This window comes from Aegilops tauschii, chromosome 3 (assembly GCF_002575655.3).
Source record: "Aegilops tauschii subsp. strangulata cultivar AL8/78 chromosome 3, Aet v6.0, whole genome shotgun sequence".
Taxonomy (NCBI): domain Eukaryota; kingdom Viridiplantae; phylum Streptophyta; class Magnoliopsida; order Poales; family Poaceae; genus Aegilops; species Aegilops tauschii.
In genome coordinates this window covers 263,831,135-263,848,329 of record NC_053037.3, presented here as the reverse complement: position 1 = coordinate 263,848,329, position 17,195 = coordinate 263,831,135, and the positions used below count along the sequence as shown (strand labels likewise).

The window sequence follows — 17,195 nt, the reverse complement described above, 5'->3', positions numbered from 1 at the left end:
CAATGGAACCCGTCGGTGATGTTTTCATCAATCACTCACAATTATATACCAGCAATCGTTTGCTCACAGCACACACGGCTTGTTAGCAGTAATCGTATGTGTTGTTATCGGTCTTCGCACATGTTTCCGATTACAAACCTGTTTGACTCATATCACACACATCTTGTTCATTTGAACCGTTTCTGTTCTCATATCTCAACGCAAACAGTTCATCCGAGTGAATCGCATGCCGTATATCACACACACCTTTGATCTGGCTGACCGTTTCTTTTGTGTTGCCTAATCACAAGCAGTTCATCCGAGTGAACCGTATGTTGTACATCGCACATACCTTCATCTGGCTGCCCATTTCTTTTGTTCCTCCTCATCGCAAATAGTTAATTGAGCTGAACCGTATGCCCTGCATCGCACACGCAACTAAAATCTGAACCGTGTTTGATGCATCCTCCATCGCAAACATTTTGCACCTTTTTTGACGGGTTCTTTTACACCACCGTTTGCGATTATGGCATCGCACACAGTTTCGTCGAAGGGTCTCTGATCATAGTGTCGTGTTACAGCATCCTGCAGTAGTGATCTTCTTAACACAAAGTATTTATCATGAACAACCCCGATGACAAGCCGAGAAATTGGTTCACACTTTTTAACGCGCTTTAGATTTTTCAACCCCCACGCAATACATGAGCACAGGCCATGGATATAGCACTATGGGGTTGAATAGAGTATGGTGATAGAGATAATATGGAGAAGACAAAAAAGGAGAAAGTCTCACATTGGCGAGGCTAATCAACGGGCTATGGAGATGCCCATCAATTGATGTCAATGCAAGGAGTAGGGATTGCCATGCAACAGATGGACTAAGAGCTATAAGTGTATGAAAGCTCAAAATAAAAACTAAGTGGGTGTGCATCCAACTTGCTTGCTCATGAAGCCCTCGGGCATTTGAGGAAGCCCATCATTGGAATATACAAGCCAAGTTCTATAATGAAAAATGCGCACTAGTTATATGAAAATGAAAGCATAGGAGACTCTCTATATGAAAAACATGGTGCTACTTTGAAGCACAAGTGTGGAAAGGATAGTAACATTGCCCCTTCTCTCTTTTTCTCCCATTTTGTTTTCTTTATTTCTCTCTTTTTTTGTTGGGCTCTTTTTGGCCTCCTTTTTTTATTTCGTCCGGTTCCTCATCCCGACTTCTGGGGGAATCATAGTCTCCATCATACTTTCCTCACTTGGGACAATGCTCTAATAATGAATAATGATGATCATCGCACTTCCATTTATTTACAACTCAAAATTACATCTCGATACTAGAACAAAATATGACTCTATATGAATGCCTCTGGCGGTGTACTAGGATGTGCAATGATCTAGCATAACATGTATAAAAATGATGAACCGTGGCTGAGCCACAAATACTATGTTAGCTAAATGATCATGCAAAGCAATATGGCAATGATGATGTGTATCATAAAAATGGAACGGTAGAAGTTGCATGGCAATATATCTCGGAATGGCTATGGGAATGCCATAATAGGTAGGTATGGTGGCTATTTTGAGGAAGATATAAGGAAGCTTATGTGTGATAAAGCGTATCATATCACGGGGTTTGGATGCACTGGCGAAGTTTGCACCACATCTCAACGTGAGAAAGGGTAATGCACGGTACCGAAGAGGCTAGCAAATTGCGGAAGGGTGAGAGTGCGTATAATCCATGGACTCATATTAGTCATAAAGAACTCACATACTTATTGTAAAAGTTTATTAACCCTCGAAGCAAAGTACTACTACCCATGCCTCTAGGGGGATATATTGGTAGGAAAATACCATCACTCATCCCCAATCACCACTCATAAGGAAGACAATCAATAATAAATCATGCTCCAACTTCATAGCATAACGAGAGACTATATGTGCATGCTTCGGGAATCACAAACCTTAACACCAATATTCGTACTAAACTACAATCATTCACTGTTACCCCTCCCTCCCCCCCCCCCCCCCCCCCCCCCCACACACACACACACATGTAACTATCTTTATATCGCAAAACTATTGCAAGGAATCAAACTTATCATATTCAGTGATCTACATGAAAGTATTTATTATATTGGAAAAAGCAATTCGGCTCCCGGGTCCAGATAATCCTGGAATCTGGACCACCCATGCTCATCGAGATTCGCACGTACACTTGTATTCTGGACCGTATTCTGCCAGATGGAATAACCCATCAATTCATGTAAAGTGTCACGACGTTAGCAACAGCAGTGACGGTACAGGCGGACCCAGGCTTGGTACAGACGGCTCCAATGGTCCTGGACCATAGCTGTCGTCGTCCATACTCCTCCAAAAATTCCCCAACAGCCAGCAATAGATAAAAATTAAGTAACATAGGATGGACAAGCTGCCCAGGCAAATCTTTTTCGTTAGCTTGCCCAAAAGTTTAACTGCAGGCACTGCACACACGCCATTCAGACAAAAGACGATACAGCCACACACATGGCATCATTAACTACTAATTACCAGCAGCGAATAATCCTACAACGACACACACACCTCCAGCCATTAAACTTTTATTCCTCGCCAACTGGTACATTAAAGATTCACCAGCAGCTAGCAGAGAGGGCAGCGTTTCATGCTGGACGAGCACACTTCCTCTTCTCCACCTGACTGTTCGTCATAGTTCCACACCATGACACACTGATTGTACTCCTCCAGCGATGCAGGCTCGCCCACATCACCTGCTCGCTCGGCATTAGGGTCGTGCTCGGCCACCACCTCACCAGCAAGGTCGCCGGTGTCCAGCTCCTCCACGCCCGTCGGCTCATCCGCATTAGAACAACTCAGGGTTGATGTTTGATCTATTACCTCTAACACGCCATGCGCGTCCCACATGATCCTTCAGCTGGATCTATTTGGCATCTTGGCCATGAACAGAGCTCTCCCCCTCCACACTGTGCACCATGTCGCCGGCAAATATGCCAAGCAAATGCGATTGGTCATCGTTTTCTTCTTAATTTGAGAAAGCCACGAGATGGGACATGGATCGAATTTGAGAAAGCAACAAACAAACAGGGACACAGGTGGTTGGGACCATACCTGTGCAAATAGATCGCTGTCGAGGCTCCACGCTAGTCCAGTTGTCAAAACGCTGGAGCTCGGCCAGCTAATCAACAACCACTGTCGCTGCTATTCGTCGGTCACCCTGGCTTTCTTTTCTTCTCAGGTGCCCCTAGACCAACCAGAGTGTATGGATGCATGTCTCCACCTGCATGGTCTGCATCTGTTGTAAGTTCATTAGCCTTGGCAGTCGCAGTGACTGCTGCTACAGGCCTATCTTCCAGCCCTAGACCATATCTATGATCATCATACTCGGCAAGAGCTACGATACCATCTCTAATCAACTTCATCCCTTTTCTCTTATGCTTCTGCGGATACAACACCAAGCCGGACCGATTCCATGGCATGCACTTACAGGGTTGTGTGTCGATGTGTCATTGTCTTGCTTCCAGCATGGTCTCGCTGGTATATCTGAAGGTGTGGCGGCAAAAATCCCTCGCATCCCTTGCCCACCTCTTTAGGATCAAATTCGCTGGTATCTATGTGTAGCCCAGGACATCCATAACCTGCATCACAGCGGAATCGGCAACACAAGCCAACTCACACTGAGTTTCCAATGACTGAAAATATAAAGTTATACTTGCTTTCAACATGTGGCAGCATCACATGCCCATATGCTCAAACAGACCACACTCACACTCGAATTTTCCGCCAGTTTCCTATATTTGCACCTCATAAACAACCCTTGACCACTTCTTATGCCTCTCTACCTATGTGTGTGTCGCCCAGCTTACTCTTTTCCAGCTCTTCAATCCGGTACGGCGCGCTTGGTACAGCAGCTCCCCAAGCTGTTCGAACATTGCTCGTCCATAGATCTTGCTTGAATGCCTCTCTTTCGACGTGTTACACTTAACTGCCACACCGCCCTGCAAGGGAAACAAATCCATTTTCTTGTTTGGTTAGTCATGTCCACAAAACCATACGGTACTACAGAAAACACAAAATGAAACTCACCGTTTTATTCTGTTTTTCTTCATAGCTCTCTTCTGCATCCCTAGCAAACTGGAGACGCATGTAATGCCTGAAAAACATGTGCACTTGGACACCCTGACACCCATTGCTGGGCACTTGTGGTGGCATGAGCTGCTATTCTCTTTTGTGGGTTTGTCCTGTGAAATGTAAAACACCAAATAAAAAATTAGTACAATCATCATCACTTCGCCACTCAGAATCATTGACTTCTTCCCAGCTGCATGTTCTGTACAGGAAACTTACGGTGCAACCACAAACCACTTCCAGCATACACTTTGTCTTCTTGCTTAATTATAATACCTTTGCAAAATCAATGGTAGAGCACCGGCCCATGTTATCATGAAACCCCATGTCTGCGTCAACGAATGATTGTGGTTTGCCCTGTGCCCAGTTCATTTCTTTAATCGTTAAGTATTCTCTACTGATGATTTGTGTCTAAGTATTTTTTGCGCGATCTGACCAGGTTCCTTTCTTTTTATCAAAAAAACATGTCCACAGCTTTATTTTTAGTATTAGAGTCCAATTACTAAATCCAAGGCAAAGATTCATTACGATATTTGTATGTGAGCTCTGAGATAGAGTGATGCACTGCTGCCAATAGATGTGAGGTGAGATTGGTGATATTTTGGCTTTTGACTAATGCTTTCTTGATAGTACCTTCTTGTTGATTTTTTTACTGTGTTACAAGGACAGGGTTCAGAGGACTTCTAACAAAGGCCACAACATGCTTATCATCTCATAGGCTGGTTCCTTCCCACTGTTGCAGTTATCCCAGTTTCTTATATAGAAGATGATTTGGAAGCTCGCGATACAAAATTATTTATTGTAATGCAGATTACATATTAAACAACTTCTCAAGGCAAAGTACCGAGAGAAAATGCATTTCACTTGTTCTACTTCAAGATTCATCTACAATGTTGCATGTATATTTTTTATTAATTTATTCTCTATTCATGAATTATCTTGTAAATTTTAGAAGAGGTGATGGCACAGTCAATGATGATCAGTGCATCTGAGCTTGTAATAAACCTTGGTCATGTAGTGACTTAATTTCTCGGCCTCTTAGAGCAATACTTAGTTTTCTGCGTGATATGAATCATGAAAATATTGTAACACCAAAGCACGTGCTCAATTACTGGATGTAATAATCAATATGTAGATTCTTCGTCCTTACCTGAACTAGCTTGGAAAATAAATTAGCAAGAGGTGTTGTAAGCCCCTACATAATCTAACTTGCACATAGTATTATAGTATTATTGGCAAATAAATTTGCGGTGTTGTAATCCCCTACATAAATAAATTTGCAAGAGGTGTTGCACGGGCTCACATATATGTCCACTCTGCATCAAGGAGATGAATTGGAATAAGAAATACTGGGTACAAAATATCTATTCTAAATTTTAGATATTACTAAATATGTGCATTGCACGTGCATGATTACTAGTAGCAATCTTTTAAATTTTAGGATCATGGATGTTGGGAAGCTCATAAAATATCTGTCGTGGGAAACCACGGCCACCTATGGGATCAAGGGCCACTTGTTGGTTCGGCAGGGGGGATGTCGCATTGCACAAAGAGCAGAAGAACATGGGGGCAGCGCGGCAACCATCACAGAAGCAATTTTACCCAGGTTCGGGCCACCGTGAGGCGTAAAACCCTACTCCTGCTTTGGTCGATGAGAATGGTGGTGGAGTGTAGTACACTTACCCGGCAGGGGCGGCAGTGGCTACGCGCGTATGGGTGTCTGTGTTATCCAACCTTCTAACCTTTCTATGATTGCCATGGGCCTCCTTTTATAGATTAAGGGGTTGCCACAATGGCAAAGTAGTCATTATGCACTAATAAGATAGCAAACAGTGCTATCATACCTAACTCTATAGGCTCACATGGTGCATTAAATGCACCGCTTCACGTCACGTCACCGGTTGCCCAGCAAGCCTTGCCGGGCTATCTCGCCAGCTCCGCGCCTTCTCGCTTGACACGTCGCAAGACGGGTGTCATCTATAGGCATTTCCTCTAGAAAGAGGCCGCCATGTGGCAAATGGCTGCCACTTAGTCACTTTGCGGCTTGACACCGCACTAATTGACGACGTGGGTCGTGCCGGAGTGGTTGGGTGAGGTGGTTTTGCCTCCGTGAGCCCCGGCAGGCCCTGCCGGGACGTCTTGGACGTCTTCTTCCGGGGGTGACCCCGTCCTTGGCGAGCTCGTCTGCCCGGCAAGGGAGGCTTTTCTCCTGGTGGTATCTTGCTTCTCTGGCTTGACCTTGGTCCTCTTGATCCGCAAGTTGGTCCTTCGATGATCTCAGTCTCTTGTACTCTGGCACGGTGAAAGGACCACGATGTCGCCTAGAGGGGGGGTGAATAGGCGTTTTAAAATCTTTTACGGATTTGGATATATCCTAATGGGGAAATAAACTAAGCGGATACTTTTCAAGCACAAATCCTAAATATACTAGGCTCACTAAGTGCACCAACAACTTAGGATAAACAAGATGAGAACAACGAGGATATGAGTAAGCACAAGTAAGTCACACAAACTTACTCAATGTATATCACGAGATATGGAAATGAATAATACACACAACCACAAGTAAGCAATACAAGCTTACACAAATTGTATCACAATATATGGAATTGAATGATATAAGCAAACTCAAGTAAGCACTACAAGCTTACACAAGTTATGTCACAAGATATGGAAATGAATGTTACAAGCTATAAATTCACACTAAGCATAAGATAGAACAATAGTAGAAAGTATGAATTGCGAATATAAAGTGTAGGCCTAAATAATCTCTTCAAGGGAATGGCCAACACAATATAATGAGGACAACAAGATATAGTGAATCCACGGTCAAGTGACCAAAGTAAACCACAAGTAAGGAGTTAGGGTGAGGGATAACCATAGTTACGAAGACGAGGATGTATCCGATGTTCACTTCCTTGGAGGGAAGCTAGTCAGCGTTAGAGAGGTGGATATTACCACAAAGGCACACCAATGCCACGAAGGCTCACCCTATTCTCCTTGAGATATCACCACGAAGGCAATTCTCAACCACTAGTGGTAGACCTTGAGGCGGACGCCAAACCTTCACAAACTTTCCGGGGGACAAATCACAAGTTGATTCCTCACCGGAGCACTCCTACCGCCTAGGAGTCTCTAACCTCCAAGAGTAACAAGAACAAAGGGGAAATACTCAAGACTTGCTCAAATCATGAATTCCTTTGGTCAAGAGAGGGAGAGGGAGTCGATCTATCACTTGATTGGAATGTGACAGCCTGGATTTTTGCCCTTTTCTTTTTTCCTTTGATTTTCTTGGATTTCTGATTTGATTTGCTTTTCCATGGCTATGTGGTTCTGAAACTTGGGAAGATCATGTCTTCCTAGGTTTTATAGTGGCTTTTCACCGTCATCATCATCCCAAGATCATGTCATTTCCATCCTTGACCTAATCCCAATATTCTTTTGTTGGGAATATTCCTTTTCTGATAAAGGAATAACCCTTAAAACCCTAGGTTGTGAAGCAACCTATATTTCTATCACTCCCAAAATTCCCAAATAATTCTCATAAATTGTTTGGGTCCTATCTTTCTCAAATATGGCAAAATGTTTCATTGCCATGTTCAAAAATAATCCTCCTATAATTCCTTTCCTATTCTGTCCTTAATGGCACTTTGCAAAGGAAGTGCTATTTATATTTGCTTGATTGACCCCAAACTTCTTGGACACCTTTTCCTGCCCATATCATTACCTCATGTCAAAATTCAACTCAATTTGCCTAGTAAATATTTTTCAGCAATTTTCCAAAGTTTCTGTCCAGGAAGGAACTTTGTGAAGGAGCTATAATCTAGGCATATCCAAATGAGTTGAAATTTTGCAAGGTCATTTATATGATCAAATAATGACCCTCCACCAAATTTGAGCTCATGTAACTCATCTATGTGAGCCCAGCTCCAAATCTTAGTTTCTAGTCAGATTTTCAGTTTGTGAAGCAACTATATTTTATGTTGATTCATTTAAGCTTAAAATTTTCCAGGGCATTCTTCAATCCATATAAACTCCCTCCACCAAGTTTTAGCTCAATCAGTTAATCCAATTGCCCTGTGCAATTTTTCCAAGTTTCTGTCCAGAATGAAGCTTTGTGAAGAAAGTGCCACTTTGGTATTTCCAAATGACATGAAATCATTACAGCAGCTTCATACCATCATATAACCCCTCTCTGCCAAATTTCAGCTCATGACAATCAAGTATGTGAGTGTATCATCCAAATCCCTAATTCTGGCCAGTTTGGCACTTTCTACAGCAACCCTCATCTAAACTCGTCCTCTTAGTCTGAGTTTTGGTGATCAACATCACCTTAGTGTGTGATCATCATCAGACAAACTATTTACCACGTTACCTAGCTGGTTTAACCACAGCAAGTTACAAGCACATTCCTGTTGATTTACTTTGGAGCTAAGTGCACATCTCTTCTTTCCCCCTAGAACGATTTATTTCCTCATTTTGACTAAGGGCACGACGGTCTATCTACTGGACATGGTCGGCCCGGCCAGAATGCGTCATTTGCACAAGTGCCCGTGGTGATCACGCTGGCATCACACACAGTGCAAGCTCTGGCTCGGTCCGGCCACTGTGCTCGTCTCCTCCCTCCTCGTCTCGACCTCCATTCATGTCCTGGAGCTCGCCCGTACTCGACTGCATCGCCCTACATCGCTGCTTCGTCGTGGTTCGCCATAAATGAGCCGCTAGCTCCATGCCCGTGCCGCGTCCAGCCTCTGCCCGCCATTAAAGCTTGGTCGGGAGCTCGCTCGTGAGCTCGAACCCCTTCGCAGCTCATTCATCCCTCCCTCGCCTCTCTAGTCCACCGGAGTCCTCGGAGAGCCCCATGGCCGCGTGCCCCGAGTCCGGCCACCGCCTCCACCGTTCGGCCTCCAGCTCGTCCGGCCGTCCCGAGCTCTCCCACTCCCTCCCGACTCCACCACTGTGTTCCCCTCGTCCCGTAGAGCCGCCCCACCCCCTCATTTCTCGCTGGAGCGCCCTGCGTCACCGGAGTTCATCTCCACCGCCGCCTCTCTGTCCGCCTTCGTCGCCGCGACCTCCCCTCCTCTCCACTCCACCCCGGCGCCGGCTGACCCTCTGAATGGGTGCGGCCTGGCCCCGCGGTCCCGCCGGTGTGCTTGGCCGGGCCGGAGCGGCCCGCCCCATCGCCGGCCTCGCTCCTGTCCTCGCTCCTCTGTTCCCGATCGGGGGCAGGGAGAGGAGGAAGAAGACGAGCGCGCCTGGACCCCCTCCTCCCCGCAGACCCCACCGGTCAGCCTCTCAGGCGTTGACCACGCGCGGGCCCAGGCGCATAAGTGGAAGCGCCCCCGGGTGAGTACGTTTTCATTTACCCAAAGGCGTATTCCCATTTGTACGCTTTCATTTGCCCGAAAGCGTACTTCTTTCCTTCATCAACCCGGAATACGTTTTCTTACTCAGAAAGCGTATTTTCTGAAATCCGTTTCTGTCTTATCCACTCAGGGACCTGTTTGCTGAAGAAATATTCACAGATTGGTCCTTCTTCTTCCACACCTCATAACTCCGCAACCGTAGCTCCGATTAAGGTGAAACCAACGCTCACTTCTTCGTCTGGTCGAGCTCTATCTTTTGGTAATATTTTCACTAGGTGTTCTCATAGTGAAAATGACCATTTTGCCCTTGCCTCTAATCAGCCCCCTCCGAGAGAAAACCGTCCAGCGTTTTGTTCCGCGGCTTCACCGCACTTTTTCCTGGAGTCTCCGTCACCCCAGGCAAGCCACAATACCCACTTGCATGATAGTCATGCAGTAGCCATGGTTTTCAACTTGAATATTTATTAAATGATTGCTTGTTTAAAATATGGTTATCGTTGTTCGGTAATGATTCTTGGTTAGTGCTTACTTTCTTGCTATGTTGTTATGCACCTGGTTATCATGCCCTGCTAGTTGCTAGTATTCCTTTCATATGCTTATGCTTGCTAGTAGTACATGTTGATGTTGGTGATGGCCTTCGGTGCATGACTGCCGTCTGTTCCGAGTACCTTTGTTATGTATGTTCCCTTGCATCCAGCTGGTCAAATGCTTGCATGATGGCATTGTTGATATGTTCTTGCATGATATTTATTGTTGATGCTAGTGGTCATGCTATGTCTCGGAGAAGTATGTTCTTGTGATGTTCATGCTAGTCAGTATGCCATGCTCAGTTGGATATAATTCATTGTGGATATGGTGGATTGTTATGTTGCACCCCGTGCTTATGTTGATATCATGCTCATGCATTGTAATTGCATCATGTTATTTTATCATGACTCAGCATATTGCATTCAAGTTTAACCGGATTAAATTGAACTTGAACAACTGTTGGCTGAGTCATGGTGCCACCATATCGACCGGACTAGTGCAACCACGCTTACCATTATGGGAAGGTCCTAACTGGGTCTATTGTCATGCCTCTCGCCGGTGCCTCCACCGAGGGAAGGTTATGGGCGTGCGGTACCCTGGCCCGGTAAGCAGACAGAACCTTGTGTGCCCATTGTTGTTGTTGTACCCGGGTGGTTCCTGTTTGGGACCGTTTATGTTTTGGTCACGACGGTGGCCGTTGGTGCCTTTGGTAGGCACGGGGCCACCCAGGACTTAGCCCAGAGGGGAGTTGGTTGGAGTGGCCGGGAGAGTGTCACAGCAGTAGATTGGTTTTGTCGGAACGCCGTTGGTCCACCCGAATGGGAGTGCGAGGCCATGGGTTCTGTAGTGTGGGTACAGTGTACTAACCTCTGCAGGGTGTATATTAAATCTATCGATAGCCGCGTCCGTGGATAAGGGCCCAGTTCGTGTCGGTCACACTGTGAGTCAACAATATTAATAATAATGTGCTTAATAACAACCCCGGTTTGATGATGAGATAAGTTGGTTGTGATCGCCGGAAAGATCACCGTTTGGTTACGAGGTAACCCGTTGAGTCCAGAGTGGTTCCATTTGTGATCCGTGAATGATCACCATGGTATCGAGGATAACGAGTTGTTGTATATTCGTGATGTTGTGCGAGAATCGTGGGTAAAAATCAAGCTCCTTGTGGTCATTTAATGATTACTACGGTATTGTTTATACCAAGCTTGATTTGATCCTGAGATGATCGTGTGATGTCCGAGGTTGGTAAGTGATGCATGTGATGGTTACGTAGTAACCCGAGCAGAATACATAGTGCACATAGTGTCATCATGTTGCATGCTAGTATCATCAGATTTATATGCTCATGCCATGCTCATATTGTTCTAGCTGTATCATGTTCATATTGTTGATGCCATGTTATCCTGATGACCTCATGATAATTCCTGCTTAATCTGTAATTGCCATGCTATTGTTTGTCTTGAATGCTTCTAGTTATTGTGAGCTTGCAAGTACATTCAATGTACTGACCTGGCGTGTCATGCCAGTTTGCAGGTCATGCCTGGATTGCTTGCTTGCTTGGTGTGGTTCCTGTGTTCGCGAGCTAGGATAAACGTTCCAGCCAGAGTCCCTGTGGATTGGAGTCCATCATCGCCGTTCGTTGTTCCGCTGCCAGTAGTTGTTCCGCTGCCTCAACTTGTGATGCTACTTGCATAGAGCAACTGAGGATGCGTAGTGTCACCGTGCCGATGTTATTCATTGTAATATCGGAGACCTTGTATTCATATGCGTGTAATAATAGAAAGTTGGTTTGTTCTATGCTAAGCAGTGCCGTATTCCAGAAGACTTCACCTCGATCTCTGGGCTGGAATACGGGGCGTTCCGGTTTCTCTGAGCCGGGGTGCCACAGGCTTGGTATCAGAGCAGGTCTGGCTGTAGAGCATCCTAGTCTGCTGGAACGTTAGAAAACGGTAGTATAGGGTCTGGTTGTTGCCCTTGCTTGCTGCATTTGGTTGTTGCATTTGTTTGCTGCATATAGTCTTATTTCTGAGTTAGTCCGAGACGCCATTCGAACCAGGAGATTGCTTGGTGTCGCTATACCTTAGTCTCCGCTAGCTTCTCCAGATCGTCCGCCTCGTCCGTTCGAAGTTTCAGAGTCAGCAGTTCCACTCGGTACTCCCTTAGCTTCCTTGTCAGTTCGCGAGCATTTGCTCAAGCGTAGGATGTAATCCTTCGTGTAGTGCATGTGCATCTGCTGTAGTATCATGCTTGTGTGTGCCTGTGTAGAGCAGCTTTGTAGCTTGTTTGTTGTGTGCTTTGTTGCAATAAATCATTTTATCGTGCTTCTTTCTTTTGAATCCTCGGTGTTACCCCCTTATGGAAATTACTCCTCGACCGACACCGAATCGGAAGAAGCCGTGAGCAGTATAGATATACCCCAAGGAACTCAGTTAAAAGCAATGAGATTTTCAGCCAACAGCATTGTATTGCAGACATCCGGTCTGAATACATGTATGTTATGCTTAGACTTTCAGGAACAAGTACCCGTCAGAGATACACTTTTAACGTAGCAATGATTAAATCAGCAAGAGAACAAAATTGGATCGACAGTGCATTTCAAGTCAAAGGAATGGGCTATGCACAATGATTGAATCTGCCGTAAGGCAAAATTGAAACATTGCAACACCCAGAAGTCAGTCCAAATACGCAATGAATTCAACAATGACAGCCAGACAATTCTTGTCATATAAATAATCAGCTGCCGGTCTGACAAAAATATATATATGTCATTCCATTCACCAAGAAAATCAGTCCCGTCCTTCTCCACAATTTATTGGCGAAGTGTACAAAGACAAGGTCCCCAGTCTGCATCGGTAGGGTATGAATGGATTCCCATGCAAGATATTGAGTCTTCTCAATAAAATACTGCAAAAGCTTCTGGCATAAGGTATCGAGTCTTCCCTAGCAAGTCTTTAAGGGGGGAAGCTTAAGAGGTACAGTACCTCGTTTTCCTTAATAAGATATCCACCGAAGGCTTCGAGCATAAGCCACCCAGTCTTCCTCAGCACAACACCCCGGTGGTTTCCGAATGCAAGCTATCCAGTCTTCTTCTGAACGGTACTAGTACAAGACAGCAAATTATGAATTGTCAGCATATGGCAGTGTTTTCCAAGTGGCAGATCTGCAACAGTTGGTGTGAAACAAAAATCAATCAGAGGTATGCCTCGAGAATCAGATATTAGTTCATTCAGTATGCTGCCAAGTCCATGCAAGTCTCTCGCACAATGAAGAATTCACGGTACACATCCGACAACCTCACCGGTTATTCAAGAAACAAAAACCAGTGGGTGATGCCATAATCAACAAGTCTTGAAGGAAAGACAACATTGAGACAATAATCTTGGCAGTGATTATCCAGATCAGTCCCGCACATCCGACAATATGATGTTATTAACCCTGTCATTGTCCGTCATAATCAACAACAATATCGAGATCTGTATAACCACACGTGAGCCGGATAAATATACCGAGGATCAAAACATAAATCAGACCAAGATTGCAAGATATAGTACATGACAATATTCAGGGCCGCGAAAATAATCAAGGATATAAGGCCCCTCCCTTTCAGTCAAAGATCCAGATAGAGAAAATAATAATGGAGGAGCAAGACCGACAACACAGGTATGCCGGTTATTGTGTGTAAAACGTGGATGCCCAAGACCGTCTTATTCCACAGCAAACCCAAGCAAAGATCCACCTTAGAGGTCTACTCCATTCTAGTAAGGAACTCATGGCAAGGCAACCAGCTTGGTCCACAGTATGCTCAGAACTGTAATGCCTGAGTCTGTCAAGCCCGAACCTAGACAACTCAATATATTGACCTCAGCCCCCGTGATGGAGCATCGCGCGGACTATTATTCCCATGGAGATATCGGCAAAATCAATAAAAATTGAAGAATCAGTGTGAGAACACATACTTTGAGGATTGTTATCTCTCGCATATGGGAAGCAATTAAAATAATATCTGGTGTGAATGGGATTCTTTGCCAAGATCACCACCAGTCAAGTCTGCAAAGGTTATCATCGGGAGATGGTGCATTTTTCTATCAGTCACGACAAGCGACATTCAAACCTTTGGTACAACGTGGATACTCAAGACTGTGAAGCCAGTCAAGATAAGTCAGGAACTCCTGCAAGATGTCAGCATATGTTAGCAAAACATATATGATCCACATCACTGTTTTGGACCCAGAAGGCATGCATATATTCGAGGAATTCTTTGTTCCACGGGAAGATGTGTTCCTCAACTCTGTGGAATATTCTCGGTACTCGATACGAGAATAACATTGCCAGCAAGGATCAATATCAAGAAGGACAAGTATGTCCATAAAAATAATATTTCGGATGCTAGCTCAGCCAATTGATATGAAAGAAAATTTGAGTTAGTATAAACAGGAACATATGAGGTACGTCCTGTCAGAATGTCAGATACGACAAAGCAAACCACCCCAGATCAAGACAGTTAGTCAGATCCAATTCAGTGGAAATATTATATGAGAATGAATAAAAGAAACCTGAGTTGGAAACGGTTTCTTCAAGTCAGAAAGATTATTTAACCCTGAGCAACCAAATCTGGAGGACGAGATTTCTTTAAGGGGGGAAGGTTTATAACAGCCTGGATTTTTGCCCTTTTCTTTTTCCTTTGATTTTCTTGGATTTCTGATTTGATTTTCTTTTCCATGGCTATGTGGTTCTGAAACTTGGGAAGATCATGTCTTCCTAGGTTTTATAGTGGCTTGTCACCCTCATCATCATCCCAAGATCATGTCATTTCCATCCATGACCTAATCCCAATATTCTTTTGTTGGGAATATTCCTTTTCTGATAAAGGAATAACCCTTAAAACCCTAGGTTGTGAAGCAACATATATTTCTGTCACTCCCAAAATTCCCAAATAATTCTCATATACTGTTTGGGTCCTATCTTGCTCAAATACGGCAAAATGTTTCATTGCCATGTTCAAAAATAATCCTCCAATAATTATTTTCCTATTCTGTCCTAAATGGCACTTTGCAAAGGAAGTGTTATTTATATTTGCTTGATTTACCCCAAACTTCTTGGACACCTTTTCCTGCCCATATCATTACCTCATGTCAAAATTCAACTCAATTTGCCTAGTAAATATTTTTCAGCAATTTTCCAAAGTTTCTGTCCAGGAAGGCACTTTGTGAAGGAGCTATATTCTAGGCATATTCAAATGTGTTGAAATTTTGTAAGGTCATTTATATGATCAAATAATGACTCTCCAACAAATTTGAGCTCATGTAACTCATCTATGTGAGCCCAGCTCCAAATCTTAGTTTCTAGTCAGATTTTCAGTTTGTGAAGCAACTATATTTTATGTTGCTTCATTTAAGCTTAAAATTTTCCAGGGCATTCTTCAATCCATATAAACTCCTTCCACCTAGTTTTAGCTCAATTAGTTAATCCAATTGCCCTGTGCAATTTTTCCAAGTTTCTGTCCAGAATGAAGCTTTGTGAAGCAAGTGCCACTTTGGTATTTCCATATGGCATGAAATCTTTACAGCAGCTTCATACCATCATATAACTCCTCTCTGCCAAATTTTAGATCTTGACAATCAAGTATGTGAGTGTATCATCCAAATCCCTAATTCTGGCCAGTTTAGCACTTTCTACAGCAACCCTCATCTAAGCTCCTCCTCTTAGTCTGATTTTTGGTGATCAACATCACCTTAGTGTGTGATCATCATCAGACAAACTATTTACCACGTTACCTAGCTGGTTTAACCACAGCAAGTTACAAGCACCTTCCTGTTGATTTACTTTGGAGCTAAGTGCAGATCTCTTCTTTGCCCCTGGACCGATTTATTTCCTCATTTTGACTAAGGGCATGACGGTCTAACTACTGGACATGGTCGGCCCGGCCAGAACGCGCCGTTTGCACCAGTGCCCGTGGTGATCACGCCGGCGTCACACACAATGCAAGCTCTGGCTCGGTCCGGCCACTGTGCTCGTCTCCTCCCTCCTCGTCTCGACCACCATTCATTTCCTGGAGCTCGCGCGTGCTCGATTGCATCACCCTGTGTTGCTGCTTCGTCGTGGTTCACCATAAATGAGCCGCTAGGTCCATGCCGTGCCGCGTCCAGCCTCTACCCGCCATTAAAGCTTGGTCGGGAGCTCGCTCGCGAGCTCTAGAGCCCTCCCCGCGCCTATATATAGCATGCCCGAACCCCTCCGCAGCTCATTCATCCCTCCCTCGCCTCTCTAGTCCACCGGAGACCTCGGCCCCCTCTTCTTTTCACCGGAGTTCGCCTCGGCCATCGCCGGTCTTCTCGTTTCCGGCGAACCTAGCCCCTCCCCTCTCCTCCAGAGCTGTCCACCGCGTTCCCCTCGTCACCGTGAGTCGCCCCAACCACTCGTTCATCCCCGGAGAGCCCCGTGGCCGCATGCCCCGAGTCCGGCCACCGCCTCCACCGTTCGGCCTCCAGCTCGTCCGGCCGTTCCGAACTCTCCCACTCCCTCCCGACTCCACCATCGTGTTCCCCTCGTCCCGTAGAGCCGCCCCACCCCCTCATTTCTCGCTGGAGCGCACTGCGTCACCGTAGTTCATCTCCACCGCCGCCTCTCTGTCCGCCTTTGTCGCCGCGACCTCCCCTCCTGTCCACTCCACCCTGGCGCCGGCTGACCCTCTGAATGGGTGCGGCCTGGCCCCGCGGTCCCGCCGGTGTGCTCGGCCGGGCCGGAGCTCGCCGGAGCGGCCCGCCCCATCGCTGTCCTCGCTCCTCTGTTCCCGATCGGGGGCAGGGAGAGGAGGAAGAAGACGAGCGCGCCTGGACCCCCTCCTCCCCGCAGACCCCACCGGTCAGCCTCTCAGGCGTTGACCACGCGCGGGCCCAGGCGCATAAGTGGAAGCGCCCCCGGGTGAGTACGTTTTCATTTACCCAAAGGCGTATTTCCATTTGTACGCTTTCATTTGCCCGAAAGCGTACTTCTTTCCTTCATCAGCCCGAAATACGTTTTCTTACTCAGAAAGCGTATTTTCTGAAATCCGTTTCTGTCTTATCCACTCAGGGACCTGTTTGCTGAAGAAATATTCACATATTGGTCCTTCTTCTTCCACACCTCATAACTCCGCAACCGTAGCTCCGATTAAGGTGAAACCAACGCTCACTTCTTCGTCTC

The 17,195-nt window shown here is 45.5% G+C and overlaps 1 long non-coding RNA gene across 3 annotated transcripts; it reads right to left on the bottom strand.

The window, feature by feature from the left end:
* Nucleotides 1-2,388: 2,388 nt before the first annotated feature.
* On the bottom strand, nt 2,389-4,490 carry LOC109755993 (uncharacterized). 3 transcript variants are annotated; one of them, XR_002231148.4, is made up of 5 exons: nt 4,336-4,490; nt 4,075-4,229; nt 3,701-3,986; nt 3,100-3,626; nt 2,389-2,954 (listed from the first exon to the last, which is right to left on the bottom strand). It is a non-coding gene; the product is annotated as an uncharacterized lncRNA (long non-coding RNA). The 3 variants fall into 3 exon arrangements; XR_012204866.1 differs by having other exon boundaries at nt 3,705-3,986; XR_005772780.3 differs by having other exon boundaries at nt 3,758-3,986.
* Nucleotides 4,491-17,195: the final 12,705 nt, after the last annotated feature.